The sequence below is a fragment of the Mesoplodon densirostris genome, chromosome 4 (assembly GCF_025265405.1).
Source record: "Mesoplodon densirostris isolate mMesDen1 chromosome 4, mMesDen1 primary haplotype, whole genome shotgun sequence".
In the NCBI taxonomy this organism is placed as follows: domain Eukaryota; kingdom Metazoa; phylum Chordata; class Mammalia; order Artiodactyla; family Ziphiidae; genus Mesoplodon; species Mesoplodon densirostris.
Window position 1 is genome coordinate 134,566,667 of NC_082664.1, and position 16,879 is coordinate 134,583,545.

The 16,879-nt window shown below is 37.3% G+C and overlaps 1 protein-coding gene across 1 annotated transcript in view; it reads left to right on the forward strand.

Annotated features, from left to right (window-relative positions):
- Nucleotides 1-16,879, forward strand: part of ADAM10 (ADAM metallopeptidase domain 10) — a 120,087-nt gene that overhangs the window by 73,612 nt on the left and 29,596 nt on the right. The window lies entirely within an intron of this gene.

Below are 16,879 nucleotides of genomic sequence, written 5' to 3' on the forward strand. Positions count from 1 at the left end.
TACTCAATTTCATGATGTCATTAAAGTACAAGTTTATGTCATAGGCTGCATATATCATAGTGCAGTATTTTTGTATATTTGTCCTTTACAATGATCTGTGCTGGTTTTGTGTTACTTGCGTTGTCAGCAGATTGTACACCTCACTCTTTCCTATAATAATTGACATGTTTTATAACTTTTATATTCTGAAATTTCTTTTCCCTTCCTTGGTTAGTTGGATAATTTTATCACAAAGTTTATAGTCCCTTCTCCTTAATCATCAGTAAGTACTATAGAAACTCAGGGATTCATTTTTCTTTATATATTACCATTAATATAGTGGCTCTTTAAGTGTGCTCCATGGACTAGCAGCATTTGTATTACTTGGGAACTTGTTAGAAATGTAAATCCATGGGCCTCACTCAGGTCTACTAGTTCAGAAACTCCAGGTGTGGAGCCCATCAGTCTTTGTTTGAAGAGGCCCTCCAGGTGTTTCTGATGCATACTAAAGTTTGAAAACCACCATCTTAATATTTTTTTCTCACAAAATGTCTCCTGGGCAAATGATTGGATGATCTCAGACTAAAAACTTTCTGCCATTTTGCATTTTCAACTCCAGACTGTTGTTCATTAAGAATGTAATGGTCCTGAGAGAGCTTGGTCAAATTTTCCCGAAACTTCAGATATCCTCATGTCTACTTTTTAAAAAAAATCGACTGTATATTTAGAAAAGTTTTAGATTTATAGAAAAAATTGAGCAGATAGAGTCGTCTCCACTACCTTCCTATATTATTAACAGCTTACATTAGTATGGTACATTTGTTACAATTAATGAACCAATATTGGTACATTATTGTTAACCAAAGTCAGCCCATAGTTTATTCAGATTTCTTTAGTTTTTTTTTTTACATCTTTATTGGAGTATAATTGCTTAACAATGGTGTGTTAGTTTCTGCCTTATAACAAAATGAATCAGTTATACATATACATATGTTCCCATATCCCCTCCCTCTTGTGTCTCCCTGCCACCCTCCCTATCCCACCCCTCCAGGCGGTCACAAAGCACCAAGCTGATCTCCCTGTGCTATGCGGCTGCTTCCCACTAGCTATCTACTTTATGCTTGGTAGTGTATATATGTCCATGCCTCTCTTTCGCTTTGTCACAGCTTACGCTTTCCCCTCCCCATATCCTCAAGTCCATTCTCTAGTAGGTCTGTGTCTTTATTCCTGTTTTACCCCTAGGTTCTTCATGACATTTTTTTTCTTCTTAAATTCCATATATATGTGTTAGGATACGGTATTTGTCTTTCTCTTTCTGACATACTTGACTCTGTATGACAGACTCTAGGTCTATCCACCTCATTACAAGTAGCTCAATTTCGTTTCTTTTTACGGCTGAGTAATATTCTATCGTATATATGTGCCACATCTTCTTTATCCATTCATCTGATGATGGACACTTAGGTTGTTTCCATCTCCGGGCTATTGAAAATAGGGCTGCTATGAACACTTTGGTACATGACACTTTTTGAATTATGGTTTTCTCAGGGTATATGCCCAGTAGTGGGACTGCTGGGTCATATGGTAGTTCTATTTGTAGTTTTTTAAGGAACCTCCATACTGTTCTCCATAGTGGCTGTACCAATTCACATTCCCACCAGCAGTGCAAGAGTGTTCCCTTTTTTCCACACCCTCTCCAGCATTTATTGTTTCTAGATTTTTTGATGATGGCCATTCTGACTGGTGTGAGATGATATCTCATTGTAGTTTTCATTTGCATTTCTCTAATGATTAAAGATGTTGAGCATCCTTTCATGTGTTTGTTGGCAGTCTGTATATCTTCTGTGGAGAAATGTCTATTTAGGTCTTCTGCCCATTTTTGGATTGGGTTGTTTGTTTTTTTGTTATTGAGCTGCATGAGCTGCTTATAAATTTTGGAGATTAATGCTTTGTCAGTTGCTTCATTTGCAAATATTTTCTCCCATTCTGAGGGTTGTCTTTTGGTCTTGTTTATGGTTTCCTTTGCTGTGCAAAAGCTTTTGAATTTCATTAGGTCCCATGTGTTTATTTTTGTCTTTATTTCCATTTCTCTAGGAGATGGGTCAGAAAGGATCTTGCTGTGATTTATGTCATAGAGTGTTCTGCCTATGTTTTCCTCTAGGAGTTTGATAGTGTCTGGCCTTACATTTAGGTCTTTAATCCATTTTGAGCTAATTTTTGTGTATGGTGTTAGGGAGTGATCTAATCTCATACTTTTACATGTCCCTGTCCAGTTTTCCCAGCACCACTTATTGAAGAGACTGTCCTTTCTCCACTGTACATTCCTGCCTCCTTTATCAAAGATAAGGTGACCATATGTCCGTGGGTTTATCTCTGGGCTTTCTATCCTGTTCCATTGATCTATCTTTCTGTTTTTGTGCCAGTACCATACTGTCTTGATTACTGTAGCTTTGTAGTATAGTCTGAAGTCAGGGAGCCTGATTCCTCCAGCTCCATTTTTCGTTCTCAAGATTGCTTTGGCTATTCGGGGTCTTTTGTGTTTCCATACAAATTGTGAAATTTTTTGTTCTAGTTCTGTGAAAAATGCCATTGGTAGTTTGATAGGTATTGCATTGAATCTGTAGATTGCTTTGGGTAGTAGAGTCATTTTCACAATGTTGATTCTTCCAATCCAAGAACATGGTACATCTCTCCATCTATTTGTATCATCTTTAATTTCTTTCATCAGTGTCTTATAATTTTCTGCATACAGGTCTTTTGTCTCCTTAGGTAGGTTTATTCCTAGATATTTTATTCTTTTTGTTGCATTGGTAAATGGGAGTGTTTTCTTGATTTCACTTTCAGATTTTTCATCATTAGTATATAGGATTGCCAGAGATTTCTGTGCATTAATTTTGTATCCTGCTACTTTACCAAATTCATTGATTAGCTCTAGTAGTTTTCTGGTAGTATCTTTAGGATTCTCTATGTATAGAATGATGTCATCTGCAAACAGTGACAGTTTTACTTCTTCTTTTCCGATTTGGATTCCTTTTATTTCCTTTTCTTCTCTGATTGCTGTGGCTAAAACTTCTAACACTATGTTGAATAAGAGTGGTGAGAGTGGTTAACCTTGTCTTGTTCCTGATCTTAGTGGAAGTGCTTTCAGTTTTTCACCATTGAGGACGATGCTGGCTGTGGGTTTGTCATATATGGTCTTTATTATGTTGAGGAAAGTTCCCTCTATGCCTACTTTCTGGAGGGTTTTTATCATAAATGGGGGTTGAATTTTGTCAAAAGCTTTCTCTGCGTCTATTGAGATGATCATATGGTTTTTCTCCTTCAATTTGTTAATATGGTGTATCTCGTTGATTGATTTGCGTATATTGAAGAATCCTTGCATTCCTGGAATAAACCCCACTTGATCATGGTGTATGATCCTTTTAATGTGCTGTTGGATTCTGTTTGCTAGTATTTTGTTGAGGATTTTTGTATCTATGTTCATCAGTGATATTGGCCTGTAGTTTTCTTTCTTTGTGACATCCTTGTCTGGTTTTGGTATCAAGGTGATGGTGTCCTCGTAGAATGAGTTTGGGAGTGTTCCTCCCTCTGCTATATTTTGGAAGAGTTTGAGAAGGATAGGTGTTAGGTCTTCTCTTAATGTTTGATAGAATTCACCTGTGAAGCCATCTGGTCCTGGGCTTTTGTTTGTTGGAAGATTTTTTATCACAGTTTCAATTTCAGTGCTTGTGATTGGTCTGTTCATATTTTCTATTTCTTCCTGATTCAGTCTTGGCAGGTTGTGCATTTCTAAGAATTTGTCCATTTCTTCCAGGTTGTCCATTTTATTGGCATAGAGTTGCTTGTAGTAATCTCTCATGATGTTTTGTATTTCTGCAGTGTCAGTTGTTACTTCTCCTTTTTCATTTCTAATTCTTTTGATTTGAGTCTTCTCCCTTTTTTTCTTGATGAGTCTGGCTAATGGTTTATCAATTTTGTTTATCTTCTCAAAGAACCAGCTTTTAGTTTTATTGATCTTTGCTATCGTTTCCTTCATTTCTTTTTCATTTATTTCTGATCTGATTTTTATGATTTCTTTCCTTCTGCTAACTTTGGGGTGTTTTTGTTCTTCTTTCTCTAATTGCTTTAGGTGCAAGGTTAGGTTGTTTATTCAAGATGTTTCCTGTTTCTTAAGGTGGGATTGTATTGCTATAAACTTCCCTCTTAGAACTGCTTTTGCTGCATCCCATAGGTTTTGGGTCATCATGTCTCCATTGTCATTTGTTTCTAGGTATTTTTTGATTTCCTCTTTGATTTCTTCAGTGATCACTTCGTTATCATGTAGTGTATTGTTTAGCCTCCATGTGTTTGTATTTTTTACAGCTCTTTTCCTGTAATTGATATCTAGTCTCATAGCATTGTGGTCAGAAAAGATACTTGATACAATTTCAATTTTCTTAAATTTACCAAGGCTTGATTTGTGACCCAAGATATGATCTATCCTGGAGAATGTTCCATGAGCACTTGAGAAAAATGTGTATTCTGTTGTTTTTGGATGGAATGTCCTATAAATATCAATTAAGCCCATCTTGTTTAATGTATCATTTAAAGCTTGTGTTTCTTTATTTATTTTCATTTTGGATGATCTGTCCATTGGTGAAAGTGGGGTGTTAAAGTCCCCTACTATGAATGTGTTACTATCAATTTCCCCTTTTATGGCTGTTAGTATTTGCCTTATGTATTGAGGTCCTCCTATGTTGGGTGCATAAATATTTACAATTGTTATATCTTCTTCTTGGATGGATCCCTTGATCATTATGTCGTGTCCTTCTTTGTCTCTTCTAGTAGTCTTTATTTTAAAGTCTATTTTGTCTGATATGAGAATTGCTACTCCAGCTTTCTTTTGGTTTCCATTTGCATGGAATATCTTTTTCCATCCCCTTACTTTCAGTCTGTATGTGTCTCTAGGTCTGAAGTGGGTCTCTTGTAGACAGCATATATATGGGTCTTGTTTTTGTATCCATTCAGTCAATCTGTGTCTTTTGGTGGGAGCATTTTGTCCATTTACGTTTAAGGTAATTATCGATATGTATGGTCCTATTCCCATTTTCTTAATTGTTTTGGGTTCGTTATTGTAGGTCTTTTCCTTCTGTTGTGTTTCTTGCCTAGAGAAGTTCCTTTAGCATTTGTTGTAAAGCTGGTTTGGTGGTGCTGAACTCTCTCAGCTTTTGCTTGTCTGTAAATGTTTTAATTTCTCCATCAAATCTGAATGAGATCCTTGCTGGGTAGAGTAATCTTGGTTGCAGGTTTTTCTCCTTCATCACTTTAAATATGTCCTGCCAGTCCCTTCTGGCTTGCAGAGTTTCTGCTGAAAGATCAGTTGTTAACCTTATGGGGATTCCCTTGTGTTATTTGTTGTTTTTCCCTTGCTGCTTTTAATATGTTTTCTTTGTATTTAATTTTTGACAGTTTGATTAATACGTGTCTTGGTGTATTTCTCCTTAGATTTATCCTGTATGGGACTCTCTGTGCCTCCTGGACTTGATTAACTATTTCCTTTCCCATATTAGGGAAATTTTCAACTATAATCTCTTCAAATATTTTCTCAGTCCCTTTCTTTTTCTCTTCTTCCTCTGGAACCCCTATAATTCGAATGTTGGTGTGTTTAGTGTTGTCCCAGATGGCTCTAAGACTGTCCTCACTTCTTTTCATTCTTTTTTCTTTCTTCAGCTCTGCAGTAGTTATTTCCACTATTTTGTCTTCCATGTCACTTATCCATTCTTCTGCCGCAGTTATTCTGCTTTGATCCCATCTAGAGTATTTTTAATTTCATTTATTGTGTTTCTAATTGTTGCTTGATTCATCTTTAGTTCTTCTAGGTCCTTGTTAAGTGTTTCTTGCATTTTGTCTATTCTATTTCCAAGATTTTGGATCATCTTTACTATCATTCTGAATTCTTTTTCAGGTAGACTGCCTATTACCTCTTCATTTGTTAGGTCTGGTGGGTTTTTATCTTGCTCCTTCTCCTGCTGTGTGTTTTTCTGTCTTCTTATTTTGCTTATCTTACTGTGTTTGGGGTCTCCTTTTTGCAGGCTGCAGGTTCGTAGTTTCCGTTGTTTTTGGTGTCTGTCCCCAGTGGCTAAGGTTGGTTCAGTGGGTTGTGTAGGCTTCCTGGTGGAGGGGACTAGTGCCTGTATTCTGGTGGATGAGGCTGGATCTTGTCTTTCTGGTGGGCAGGTCCACGTCTGGTGGTGTGTTTTGGCGTGTCTGTGGACTTTTTATGATTTTAGGCAGCCTCTCTGCTAATGGGTGGCGTTGTGTTCCTGTCTTGCTAGTTGTTTGGCATAGGGTGTCCAGCACTGTAGCCTGCTGGTCGTTGAGTGAAGCTGGGTGCTGGCGTTGAGATGGAGATCTCTGGAAGATGTTCGCTGCTTGATATTATGTGGAGCTGGGAGGTCTCTTGTGGACCAGTGTCCTGAAGTTGGCTCTCCCACCTCAGAGGCACAGCAGTGACTCCTGGCTGCAGCACCAGGAACCTTTCATCCACACGGGTCCTCAATTTGGGATGATTCGTTGTCTATTCATGTATTCCACAGATGCAGGGTACATCAAGTTGATTGTGGAGCTTTAATCCGCTGCTTCTGAGGCTGCTGAGAGAGATTTCCGTTTCTCTCCTTTCTCTTTAGTTTTTACTACGGTCCTTCTTCTGTTCCAAGATCTTGTCCAGGATACCACAGTACGTTTAATTGTCATGCTTCCTTAGTCTTCTTGGCTGTGATGGTTTCTCAGACTTTTCTTGTTTTGTTTTATAAACTTGACAATTTTGAGGAGTATTGGTCAGGGATATTGTAGGATGCCTCTCTGTTGCAGTCTTTTTGATGTTTTTCTCATGATTGGACTGGGGTTATGGGTTTGCGGGGAGAGTTAGTTTTTCTTTCTAGTTGTTTATGATATCTGGACCACTTATTTTATGAAATGGTGCTTATTTTATTGAAGCAGCAGTTCTGGATTGAAAATGATGGGTCACATTACTTGTGTTTTTGTCACTGCGTTCTTCATCTGATGCCCCCTTCTTTTACTCTGTGTTAAACCCCTAACTCCAGCTCTGAGAAGCCTTTTTCTAAGAGCTTCTGGCAAGGGGCTGGGCAGGAAGAATGGGGCCAGAGTGGGAAAGAGAAGGGATCTTTGTTCCTTTGACACAACTTTTTCTAGAATAAGATACCTGCTTTGACAGCTTTCTTCTTCACTTCCCTCTGCCCTTAGACTACCTGAACTGAGTTTATTTGACCTGTGTTTTATTTTTTTATAAGGAACTTTATGTATTTGCTCTTACTGATTAATTCAGTTCTGTTATGAGGTATAGGTAGTATTTCCTCCATTATACAGGTGGATTGGATTCAGAGACTTTGTCAACAGCCCAGTATCTCACAGAACCTAGAATCTGGACCTTTTGACTCCAGGTTTTGTGCATTTGGTAGTTATTTTGCTAAGTATTATTATAATGTAACATCCTACTTTTATCTTTCTAAGACATTTCCAAGAAGAAGTTGAAATGTTTCCTGGATCTAAGCAGAGGTGGAATCTATTTCCTTCTTTGTTAAGAGAGATGAGTTATAAAATAGTACCACTGTATATTATTTAGGCATCATTTTGGGTAATTGTCAAGGCATAATTAGAAGAGCACTGGTTTGGGAACTAGGAGACGGGGTCCTTGTCTGTTCTGTCTCTATAAATTCAGGTAAATCATTTTGCTTCAGCTTGTTTATTTTTCGTTGTAATTTCTTCTGTCTTTGCCCTTCCTTTGATACTTCATGTTTCTGCATGTAGATCTTAGTAATGCTTGCTGTTTCACTGGGTTTTTTTTTTTTTTTTTTTTTTTTTTTTGCGGTATGCGGGCCTCTCAGTGTTGTGGCCTCTCCCGTTGTGGAGCGCAGGCTCAGCAGCCATGGCTCACGGGCCCAGCCGCTCCGCGGCATATGGGATCCTCCCAGACCGGGGCACGAACCCGTATCCCCTACATCGGCAGGCGGACTCTCAACCACTGCGCCACCAGGGAAGCCCAGGCCTAATTAATTTCTGTTGTATCATTTAACTCTGCAGCTGTTTCACTATTCAAATATATGGTAGTGGAAAGCATTTTGTTTTGATACTGTTGTGTTATTTTTCACAAAATAGTTACTCAGATTATTTGCTGTAGTCCTCTTCACTGACTCAGTTAAGCTGGGAAAAGCAATGAGGGTTAAAACATTTGAATAGTAGGTTTCTTATCTTTAAATCTTGTTTATGCTACTTTTTATTTGTTTTTTTAAAAATTTCTTATTTTGGTTGGGTACTGCCTTCAGTTACCTTAATGAGAAAAACAGTACCTCCTGCCCCAACTCCATAATAAGTAGAAACAGCTTGTGAGCTGGGATGACTTGGAGGCTTCCATTTGAAATTATACAGGGCCTAGAATGGAGCCCCAAAAAGGGAGGAGTCTGGTCTCCAAAACAAAGATAGTCTTGAATATAAATCTAGAAAGATAACTCTAAACTTCTCTTTATATAAACACAGTTCTGTGTTAAGCAGGTAGTAGCCTCTTATTTTAGGGACTGAAACATTGGTTCCTTAACAAAGTAGATTCTTTATATTAGATAATCCCTTTGTTCTACTTCATTTGCTACACCCTTCTAACCTGCTTTTTGAGGGGCCTTTATTTTTTGGTTTATTAAGGCACATTTTGCTCATCTATTATCCCTCTTAATGTTATCAGTTAACTCAATGAACATAGTCTCAGTTTGCCAGGTCACTGAAAAAGGCTAGCTCAGGAGTTCATCTCCAGAGCTAATCCTGAACCATTCAGTATTCCTCTGACCATTTGTAAAGAACATTTTTTGAGACATTTGATTTGGTAGAAATTGTCTCTTCAGTTTTTCTTAGTTTAGAAATTTTAGTTTGATTTTACGTATTAGAATTTGATCACGTGCAGAGCTCAACATGAGGTTCTCAAGATAACCCACAGCCTATCGAATTCTTTTTTTATCATTCCTTCTACTTTAATTAGTTAATATTATTTTTTTGAATTTTATTTTATTTATTTTCTCATAGGGCAGGTTCTTATTAGTTATCTATTTTATACATATTAGTTTATACATGTCAATCCCAATCTCCCAATTCATCACACCCCCACCCCCCACCCACCGCCACTTTCCCCCGTTGGTGTCCATACATTTGTTCTCTACATCTGTGTCTCTGTATTTTCCCTGCAAACCGGTTCATCTGCACCATTTTTCTAGGTTCCACATCCATGTGTTAACATACGATATTTGTTTTTCTCTTTCTGACTTACTTCACTCTGTATGACAGTCTCTAGATCCATCCACGTCTCTACAAATGACCCAATTTCGTTCCTTTTTATGGCTGAGTAATATTCCATTGTATATAGGTACCACATCTTCTTTATCCATTCGTCTGTCGATGGGCATTTAGGTTGCTTCCATAACCTGGCTATTGTAAATAGTGCTGCAGTGAACATTGGGGTGCATGTTTCTTTTTGTATTATGGTTTTCTCAGGGTATATGCCCAGTAGTGGGATTGCTGGGTCATATGGTAATTCTATTTTTAGTTTTTTAAGGAGCCTCCATTATGTTCTCCCTAGTGGCTGTATCAATTTACATTCCCACCAACAGTGCAAGAGGGTTCCCTTTTCTCCACACCCTCTCCAGCATTTGTTGTTTGTAGATTTTCTGATGATGCCTATTCTAACTGGTGTGAGGTGATACTTCATTGTAGTTTTGATTTTCATTTCTCTAATAATTAGTGATGTTGAAAAGCTTTTCATGTGCTTCTTGCCCATCTGTATGTCATCTTTGGAAAACTGTCTGTTTAGGTCTTCTGCCAATTTTTTGATTGGGTTGTTTGTTTTTTTAATATTGAGCTGCATGAGCTGTTTATATATTTTGGAGATTAATCCTTTGTCCATTGATTCGTTTGCAAATATTTTCTCCCATTCTGAGTGTTGTCTTTTCGTCTTGTTTGTAGTTTCCTTTGCTTTGCAAAAGCTTTTAAGTCTCATTAGGTCCCATTTGTTTATTTTTATTTCCATTACTCTAGGAGGTGGATCAAAAAAGATCTTGCTGTGATTTCTGTCAGAGAGTGTTCTTCCTATGTTTTCCTCTAAGAGTTTTAGAGTATCCGGTCTTACATTTAGGTCACTAATCCATTTTGAGTTTATTTTTGTGTATGGTGTTAGGGAGTGTTCTAATTTCATTCTTTTACATGTAGCTGTCCTGTTTTCCCAGCACCACTTATTGAAGAGGCTGTCTTTTCTCCATTGTATATCCTTGCCTCCTTTGTCATAGATTAGTTGACCATAGGTTCATGGGTTTATCTCTGGGCTTTCTGTCCTGTTCCATTGATCTATATTTCTGTTCTTGGGCCAGTACCATGTTGTCTTGATTACTGTAGCTTTGTAGTATAGTCTGAAGTCAGGGAGTCTGATTCCTCCAGCTCCCTTTTTTCCCTTGAGACTGCTTTGGCTATTCGGGGTCTTTTGTGTCTCCATACAAATTTTAAGATATTTTATCCTAGTTCTGTAAAAAATGGTAATTTGATAAGGATTACATTGAATCTGTAGATTGCTTTGGATAGTATAGTCATTTTCACAATATTGATTCTTCCAATCCAAGAACATGGTATATCTCTCCATGTGTTTGTATCATCCTTAATTTCTTTCATCAGTATCTTATAGTTTTCTGCATACAGGTCTTTCATCTCCGTAGGTAGGTTTATTCCTAGGTATTTTATTCTTTTTGTTGCAGTGGTAAATGGGAGTGTTTCCTTCATTTCTCTTTCAGATTTTTCATCATTAGTGTATCGGAATGCAAGAGATTTCTGTGCATTAATTTTGTATCCTGCTACTTTACCAAATTCATTGATTAGCTCTAGTAGTTTTCTGGTGGCATCTTTAGGATTCTCTATGTACAGTATCATGTCATCTGCAAACAGTGACAGCTTTACTTCTTCTTTTCCAATTTTTATTCCTTTTATTTTATTTCTTTTTCTTCTCTGATTGCCATGGCTAGGACTTCCAAAACTATGTTGAGTAATAGTGGCGAGAGTGGACATCCTTGTCTTGTTCCTGATCTTAGAGGAAATACTTTCAGTTTTTCACCATTGAGAATGATTTTTGCTGTGGGTTTGTCGAATATGGCCTTTATTATGTTGAGTGAGATAGGTTCCCTCTATGCCCACTTTCGGAGAGTTTTTATCATAAATGGGTGTTGAATTTTGTCAAAAGCTTTTTTTGCATCTATTGAGATGATCATATGCTTTTTATTCTTCAGTTTGTTAATATGGTGTTTCACATTGATTGATTTGTATATATTGAAGAATCCTTGCATTCCTGGGGTAAATCCCACTTGATCATAGTGTATGATCCTTTTAATGTGCTGTTGGATTCTGTTTGCTAGTATTTTGTTGAGGATTTTTGCATCTATATTCATCAGTGATATTGCTCTGTAATTTTCTTTTTTTTGTAGTATCTTTGTCTGGTTTTGGTATCAGGGTGATGGTGGCCTCATAGAAGGAGTTTGGGAGTGTTCCTTCCTCTGGAAGTGTTTGGAAGAGTTTGATAATGATGGGTGTTCACTCTTCTCTAAACGTTTGATAGAATTCACCTGTGAAGCCATCTGGTCCTGGACTTTTGTTTGTTGGAAGATTTTTAATCACAGTTTCAATTTCATTACTTGTGATTGGTCTGTTCATATTTTCCATTTCTTCCTGGTTCAGTCTTGGAAGGTTACACCTTTCTAAGAATTTGTCCATTTCTTCCAGGTTGTCCATTCCTTCCAAGTTGTCCATTTTATTGGCATAGAGTTGCTTGTGGTAGTCTCTTAGGATGTTTTGTATTTCTGTGGTGTCTGTTGTAACTTCTCCTTTTTCATTTCTAATTTTATTGATTTGAGTCCTCTCCCTCTTTTCTTTTATGAGTCTGGCTAAAGGTTTATCAGTTTTGTTTTTCTTCTCAAAGAACCAGCTTTTAGTTTTATTGATCTTTGCTATTGTTTTCTTTATTTCTATTTCATTTATTTCTGCTCTGATCTTTATGATTTCTTGCCTTCTACTAACTTTGGGTTTTGTTTGTTCTGTTTGTTCTTTCTCTGTTTCCTTTAGGTTTAAGGTTTATTTGAGGTTTTTCTTGTTTCTTGAGGTAGGCTTGTATTGCTATAAACTTCCCTCTTAGAACTGCTTTTGTTGCATCCCATAGGCTTTGGATTGTCGTGTTTTCATTGTAAATTGTCTCTGGGTATTTTTCGATTTCCTCTTTGATTTCTTCAGTGATCTCTTGGTTATTTAGTAATGCATTGTTTAGCCTCCATGTGTTTGTGTTTTTTAGGTTTTTTTCATTGTAATTGATTTCTAATCTCATAACGTTGTGGTTTAAGATGCTTGATATGATTTCAATTTTCTTAAATTTACTGAGGCTTGATTTGTGACCCACGATGTGATCTATCCTGGAGAATGTTCCATGTGCACTTGAGAAGAAAGTGTAATCTGCTGTTTTTGGATGGAGTGTCCTATAAATATCAATTAAATCTGTCTGGTCTGTTGTGTCATTTAAAGCTTGTGTTTCCTTATTAATTTTCTGTTTGGATGATCTGTCCATTGGTGTAAGTGAGGTGTTAAAGTCTCCCATTATGTATTGAGGTGCTCCTATGTTGGGTGCATATATACTTATCGTTGTTATATCTTCTTGGATTGATCCCTTGATCATTATGTAGTGTCCTTCCTTGTCTCTTGTAACATTCTTTATTTTAAAGTGTATTTTATCCGATATGAGTATTGCTACTCCAGCTTTCTTTTGATTTTCATTTGCATGGTATATCTTTTTCCATTCCCTCACTTTGAGTCTGTATGTGTCCCTAGGTCTGAAGTGGGTCTCTTGTAGACAGCATATATATATGGGTCTTGTTTTTGTAACCATTCAGCAAGCCTATGTCTTTTGGTTGGAGCATTTAATACATTCACGTTTAAGGTAATTATCGATATCTATGTTCCTGTTACCATTTTCTTAATTGTTTTGGGTTTGTTTTTGTAGGTCCTTTTCTTCTCTTGTGTTTCCCACTTAGAGAAGTTCCTTTAGCATTTGTTCTAGAGCTGGTTTGGTGGTGCTGAATTCTCTTAGCTTTTGCTTGTCTGTAAGGCTTTTGATTTCTCCATCAAATCTGGATAAGATCCTTGCCGGGTAGAGTAATCTTGGTTGTAGGTCCTTCCCTTTCATCACTTTAAATATATTGTGCCACTCCATTCTGGACCGCCGGGTTGTGTCAGACCCCCAGGTTGGGAAGTCTGATGCGGTGCTCAGAACCTTCACTCAGTGGGTGGGCTCCTGTGGTATAATTGTTCTCCAGTTTGTGAGTCACCCACCCAGCAGTTATGGGATTTGATTTTATTGTGATTGTGCCCCTCCTACCATCTCACTGTGGCTTCTCCTTTGTCTTTGGATATGGGGTATCTTTTTTGGTGAGTTCCAGTGTCTTCCTGTTGATGATTGTTCAGCAGTTAGTTGTGATTCTGGTGTTCTCGCCAGAGGGAGTGAGTGCACGGCCTCTCCTCCTCCATCTTGAGCCAATCTCCTTGATATTCCTCGAATTCTTAACCTGTTTGAAAGTGTAATTATAAGGCTAGGAGAATTACATCATTAAAATATTACATCATTAGAATAGAGGACACTTAATATTGACATTTTGTACAGGTCTGGATTGTCCCTTGCAGCATGTATTAACCTTTGGTCCCTACCCATTACATATGAGTACTGCTCCCCAGACTTGACAGATAAAGAAATTCCCTCAGACATTTCCTAGTAACCTATCTGGGAGTGGTACTAATGTCTGCTTCAGAATTACTGCTCAGATTAATATTGTATGGTCAGCATGATACTATTGTTTTAGATATTTAGGCCTGCTCACATCAAAACTTTATTTATGGATTCTGTCAAGGTATTATACTACCCTGTAGTTTTTGTAATTTTTTTCTTTGGGGGGAGTCTTTTTTTAAGTTTAAGACTGATATTCTGTGATTAGCTTTCAGAATATCCTGTAGATAGAAAAATGTCATACTTCTTTGTTGGTCACTGAGTCATCCATCCATCAATAATTGCTTTTGACTCAAATTAAAAACATTTTATTCTTCTCATTACATAATTTCTGTTTTTCAGTAATGACTATATGTAGTAAAATCTTTAATTTACAATGTAAAGCAATTACTGAACTTGAGTTATGGCTTAGCTATAGGTATTTATGATATCATTAATTGAGTTTCTGGCATATCAAAACTGGCTGCAGTATTTAAAAAGTTAAACCATGACTTATAATATTAGACATAGTATTTTTTTTTTTTTTTTTTTTTTTTTTTGCGGTATGCGGGCCTCTCACTGTTGTGGCCTCTCCCGTTGCGGAGCACAGGCTCCGGACGCGCAGGCTCAGCGGCCATGGCTCACGGGCCCAGCCGCTCCGCGGCATATGGGATCCTCCCAGACCGGGGCACGAACCCGTATCTCCTGCATCGGCAGGCGGACTCTCAACCACTTGCGCCACCAGGGAGGCCCTAGACATAGTATTTTATTTCTTCCTGTATACCTGAATTATTCCAACATATGCTATTAGTCTGTGTAACAAATAATAAACTTTCCAAATAAACAATAGTTATTAAAACCAAAAGCAGTTAAGATGTTGAACAAGATATGAATTATAAAGACTATATTTCAGGGCCTCCCTGGTGGCGCAGTGGTTGAGAGTCCGCCTGCCGATGCAGGGGATACGGGTTCGTGCCCCGGTCTGGGAGGATCCCATATGCCGCGGAGCGGCTGGGCCCGTGAGCCATGGCCGCTGGGCCTGCACGTCCGGAGCCTGTGCTCCGCAACGGGAGAGGCCACAACAGTGAGAAGCCCGCATACCGCAAAAAAAATAAAATAAAATAAAGTAAAGACTATATTTCAGAAGAGTACACTCAAGTTTATGTATGATCTTCCTTTAAATTAGATAGACCTTAAAAATACAGAAGGTATATTACCAGAGTTTTTAATATATGCTATTTACTTTTTTTTTTTTTTAACTGATAAAGATGTGCAGCGTGGAGTCTTCTTTGCTTAATTCAAGTTTGACAGTATTACATTGGACCAATTTTCATATGACAGATCTTTGATGAGGCAGGATATTAATTTACTATTTGTTTAAAACTGTAATATATAGACTGTAATTATTACATACAGAGTGCTTATTTCTATCTTTTCTAGTTTTTAGAAATAGTGATAACAGTCCTTAGGACTGAGCTCCAAAAGTAGAAGTAGCTTAAGAGAATATATTAAATATTCATAAATCATTTGCTGTTTTCTTTCTATGCAGTTTTTTGTGTAGAAGATGTAGTAAGTTTTAAATATAGAGATTCTCAGTCCTTTGCTGGTTAAAATCTGCATATGACTTAGCCTTTCAGCTTGGTTTTCTGTGAAAGCACATCATCATTTCAGCTTCTTAAATTGTATCCTAATAGTCATTAAATTTATGATTTGTTGCTATGTACTTTCTAATATTAAAAGGAACAAGGCAGCAATTGTAGTGTCATGCCATTTGTGTACATCTTTTTTGAATTGCTTTCTATTATATGCTTTATCAGAGATTATAAATGTTAGACTTTTAAAAATGGTTTAATAACTTTGTTGTAACTTTGTATGTAGTAGAAAGCTAATTTGAAATAATTTGATCAGTTATCAGAATATCCTAATCCACGTGATATTTTAATTAAAATAATTAAATAGAGTAACCTCTTAAATCTGAATGTAAACCAAAGAACTTCTCACTGAAAGTCTTTAATAGTTATTTAAAATACTGTGGTCTTCTCAGTTTAGTGTACATAAAGACAGTGATTGGCCAGGCAGTTTCTGATTTGCTGTTGTTCTTTTTCTAATTTCTTAAATTAACTGCCTTTAGATGTGAAAGCACTTTCATTTCGGCATTAAGCTCTGACGTTCAGGAACTATAAACGAACAGGTGAACTACAAAATGATTTAATATGTATCATATAAGTAAAAATGAAGATTTTTCTTTTAAAATTTGCAAGTATCCTCAAGACATGTTGGAAAATCATAATTCAGTTTTTTGAACCTATTTTGAAAAAAAATTCAAACTTGACAAAAGGGGCCTCCCTGGTGGCGCAAGTGGTTGAGAGTCCGCCTGCCGATGCAGGGGATACGGGTTCGTGCCCCGGTCTGGGAGGATCCCATATGCCGCGGAGCGGCTGGGCCCGTGAGCCATGGCCGCTGAGCCTGCGCGTCCGGAGCCTGCGCGTCCGGAGCCTGTGCTCCGCAACGGGGGAGGCCACAACAGTGAGAGGCCCGCATACCGCAAAAAAAAAAAAAAAAAAAAAAAAAACTTGACAAAAGGTTGCAAGAGTAGTACAGTGAACTCCTTATAGATTAATCACTTAACATTAATCAGTTAACATTTTGCCACATTTGCTTTCTCTCCCTTCCCACCTTCTCTCCTTCATTCCCTCCTACCTTTTTTTTACCCACTTGACATATTTTTTCCCTTTTTTTAAGCTTTATTGAGAGATATATAATTGACAAATAAAATTGTAAGATATTTAAAGTGCACAGTGTGATGATTTGATATTTGTATACATTGTGAAAGGATTCCCCTTACCAAGTTAATTAATACAACCATCACCTCACATATTTACCTTTTTCCTTTTTGTATATGTGTGAGAATGTTTAAGTTCTATTCTCTTGGCAAATTTCATTTATACAATACTGTGTTATCAACTGTAGTCATTATGTGTTACACATTAGATCCTCAGACCTTATTCTTCTTATAACTTGAAGTTTGTACCTCTATCAGTCTCTCTCTGTTTCCCCTACCCCCAGCCTGTGTGACCACTAATTCTT